The following is a 4169-nucleotide window of genomic DNA, read 5'->3' as shown; positions in this document are numbered from 1 at the left end:
TATATATACACACAATTTATTAAGTTCTAATTTGGGACTACTTAACTTTTTTTGTAAGTAGGGGTAAAAAAAGTTAGACTCCAATTTGTGTTTGGTAACTCGAGCAAACTTTGTTTTTTTATTTTTTTTATATTTTATTTTTTATTTTTTTAAATCATGACACTTCAAAGCAGAAATCAGAAGCAGTAAAAAAATAGTTTTTGGACAAACACCGCCGAATAGTAGCCGTTTATGAATTTTCAATATGCCTATCCTATTCTCCCTCTTCATCGTTCATTTTTGCGCATCAAACATTTTTTTCATCTCTTAGTTTGATCTATCACTCTTTTCTCTTCCACACAAAAGTTCTGGATTCAACTTAACTATTAGTTCTAAAACAACAAAAACAACTACATTTCGAGTCGAATCGTGCAAAGCATGAGCAACATATATATATATATATATATATATATATATATATATATATATATATATTACATTTACATGACAATCGAGGAGACCTTTTTTTCCAGTCAATCAAGTTGTGTGCTATACAGTGCTTGTTAGTTGATACTTATTAAATTTAACGTGATCATTTTGCAATTTGCCAGCATCCTTAAACAGATTCACGAGCAATTTTTCGGTTTACCATAAACACGGTCACGTGACATTACTATTTGACTCAAATTATAACATATTTATGGATGCAAATTTCCGCCATCTATTCCTTTGACGAAAATGCACCTGCAAAATAATAACACATTTGATTAAGGCCAAAAGCCTCATGCACCCATGATGAATGGGGAGGCTTTGGCCAAATAATCTCCAATGCCAAAGTTAGAATTATGAAAAGAATGTGTTTAGGAGTTTTTGGGTAGTAAATGACTTAGCATTTTAGTAGGATAAGAGGGGTATTTATAGGAGAATGGCCAGCCCTTTGGGTGGAGATTGTGGTATAATATCTCGCAATTAATATAGCAATTACTCCTAATTTAAACAAGAAGTATTGAGAGTTACCTTTTGAATAAAATCAATATGGGATTGATGAGGAGTGATAAGAGGAATATGAAATAAAGTCCATATTGATCACCTTTTACTCTTCCTTGATTGAGCCGTTATTATCCATTGCATTAGCGTGGGAATTCTAGTGTGCCAAGGGTAATCTCGTCCTTATTGTCCAAAAATCCACGTGTCACTTCCATGATTTTTAGGACTATTTTTGGCTCTACAAATGCTCCCACACATGCTAGGCTGCTCGCAGGAAATGGCAGTAGGTGTAGAGATCCCCAACTTTGATGTAGATTCCCACTTGGACTTGGAATTAGATTCTTCTAGGAAAAGGAAATAAATCGTTACCAAAGCTTATGTAAGCCTACCTTAAGTAGGGGATTAAATCAACTTCAGAGGGCAATCATTTATCCCTACAAGAAAGTGAGAAAACTAGAAGATATTTGTGAGTATTAAAAGTGTTAACATACCAATAATCAAGCTCATGGGACTTAATTTAACTTCGGTTGGTGCCCCAACCAAGACTAGAACACCAGCAGTCTTCAGCAGAGACATATACAAATCAAATGGATGATCACCAGATGCTGTGTCGATGATGAAGTCAAGCGACTTAGCCAGGGCCTGCATAAACAGCAAAAATTGTCGATATAACAAAATCAGATGAATAAAAATTCGTATGCTAAGTGTCGCGAAAGACTGGAATGGGAAACAAAACAGAATGTACACACAAAACTAAATTGCACGAATAATTTGCCGTAAACAATTATATCAACTTGAGAAATTTTACCGTCATTTCCTCTTGGTTGGATGAGACAACGAAATTGTCTGCACCAAGCAGACTTAGAGCTTCCTCCTTCTTTGATAAGCTTGTGCTGAAAACTGTCACGTTTAGTCCAAAAGCCTTCCCAAATTTCACTGCCAAGTGTCCGAGACCACCAAGGCCAATCACACCTAGTGATTTACCGTCCTGGTTCATTTTATGGCGGATCATTGGAGAGTAAACAGTAATGGGCACAAAGCAGAGGTGCTGCAGAAGCCAAGGGGTAGCCCTCTGGTATCTTGAAGCAGTACCTATAATAATTTCAAGAACAAACTTAACGTCCTCATCTATGACAGTTTCGTACTATTTCCGAATTTCTTAAGCATTAAGCAATTAATTATGTAGACACTATAAATCTAGGCACTCGCATTGCAGTTATTGCAAATACGCAGGGTCGACACTCGACAGTCACAAAATCTAAAACCATAAATTTAACATATCATACTGTTTCTGGATAGATTCGTACTGTTTCTGGATTTCTTGAGCATTAAGACACAATAAGTCTAGGCACTCGCATTACATATTGCAAATACGCAGGGTCGATGGTCACAAAATCTAAAACCATAAACTAAACATATCCTAATAGATGATGATACAGAAGTACAGGTTGACACATTACATTTGACATGGAGAATACTAACCTTTCATGGGCAACAATGTAACTGGAAAACCCTCCTTTTGTAATCGTGCCATCAGCATCAACATGGTTATAAGTCAAAATTGCTCCCTTTCCACAGCAACTCTCTATGCCATCTCTACAATAGTCGCAATCTCTACAAGAATTAACAAAAGTTCCCACTCCAACATGATCACCAACTTTGAAGCCGTGAACATTTGGACCAACCTCTTCAACAATGCCAGCAATCTCATGTCTGTTGTACAATCAATCATAGACAAAATAGGTCAGTTCAAGGAAATATATGTAATAACAATCATATATGTAACATAATAAATCATTCGACCTACCCAGGCACCATTGGATACATGGCGTTGCCATGCTTGTTCCTTGGAAAAACCACATCAGCATAACAAATTCCGCAGTGCGTAATTCTTATCGAAACATCATCGTTTTGAAGATTCCTGAATACATTAACTCAACCTTCGTTTAATTAAAACTATCAATATTACATATATAGCATGTAAATTCAATATAGTAGTCATTTAGTGTACTTTAGATAATTGTATCCGGATTTCAATTCGTGATCTAGCTGCATCGAACTTTATTAGGCCTAAGGTTTATTTCTTAATTATTTTCCATCAATATTTTATATTAGTTCAAAGATTACATTGCCACTAACTTTGGGGAAGATATCACAAGCTGCATATCAGTATAACAAATTAAGGGCGTTGTGTTTATAAAAAGGAATGGCACTATACTTCTTTCTACTTCTAGCAGATCACTTCAAAGGAGTGAATGCCACTAAAGTTTTGGTATCAACCAGGTGAAATCAAGCAAAGAAAAAAAAAAAAATATATATATATATATATATATATGTAGATACACACTCCTACTAGTCGTTGACATAATGGTAGTTGTCTCTAGTTAATACAAGAACAATATGTATTTTATGTGAGTTGTATGCCTAATTATGGCTAGTCTTGCAAGTTATGCTTATCTAGCCATCCAATAACGTACATATATAACTCAGTTCACAGCAAAAAAAAAAAAAAAAACAATACATATATATATATATATATATATGTATGTTGATACACACTCCTACTAGTCATTGACGTAATGGTAGTTGTGTCTAACTAACAAGAACAATATGTATTTTATGTGAGTTGTATGTCTAATTATGGCTAGTCTTGCAAGTTACGCTTATCTAGCCATCCAATAACGTACATATATAACTCAGTTCACAGTCACTTAATATTACAGTCTGATGGTATTTCTCTTCACTAGGAAGTGAGAAATCTTAAGTTCGAATCTCATAGATAATGAATTCAATACCAAATTAAGCTACCCACTTTGTGGCTTAGGCCAAACTTCCCCTATTCTTAGTTCTTAGTGTAAAAATATCGATATACTTCACAAAAAAATAAAAATAAAAAATAAAAAATCCAGTTCATATTTTTCCGTTTCTGTTTTGTTAAAACTGATACAAATTTAGTTACCTTCGGGTAAACTTGTACGGCGAGAGAACTCCAGATTCATCAGTTGCAGCCCATCCCAAGCAGTTTCCATTGACACTACTCGTCTGTGAGCTCATGCTTAATAATTGGGACCCTTAATAATTTGTTGTAAATATGGAGAGGGCTCCCCACAAATTGGGAAGAAATTAAAGAGATTGTTGAGAAAAAAGTCGTTTTGCTCTAGGTTTTTGGGTTTTTTATCTTGGTGAACAGTTGAAGTTTTTGG

The 4169-nt window shown here is 34.8% G+C and overlaps 1 pseudogene across 1 annotated transcript; it reads right to left on the bottom strand.

Annotated features, from left to right (window-relative positions):
* Positions 1 to 1419: 1419 nt before the first annotated feature.
* Positions 1420 to 4169, bottom strand: LOC148689363 (putative cinnamyl alcohol dehydrogenase 1; annotated as a pseudogene). The gene is made up of 5 exons (XR_015958123.1): positions 3926 to 4169; positions 2774 to 2887; positions 2449 to 2679; positions 1775 to 2058; positions 1420 to 1608 (listed from the first exon to the last, which is right to left on the bottom strand). The product of XR_015958123.1 is annotated as a putative cinnamyl alcohol dehydrogenase 1 (transcript).

The sequence above is a fragment of the Pyrus communis genome, chromosome 17, assembly GCF_041283825.1.
Source record: "Pyrus communis isolate YQ-2024b chromosome 17, ASM4128382v1, whole genome shotgun sequence".
Taxonomy (NCBI): domain Eukaryota; kingdom Viridiplantae; phylum Streptophyta; class Magnoliopsida; order Rosales; family Rosaceae; genus Pyrus; species Pyrus communis.
Note: the sequence above shows the minus strand (reverse complement) of the source record. Positions and strands in the feature narration are given on the sequence as shown.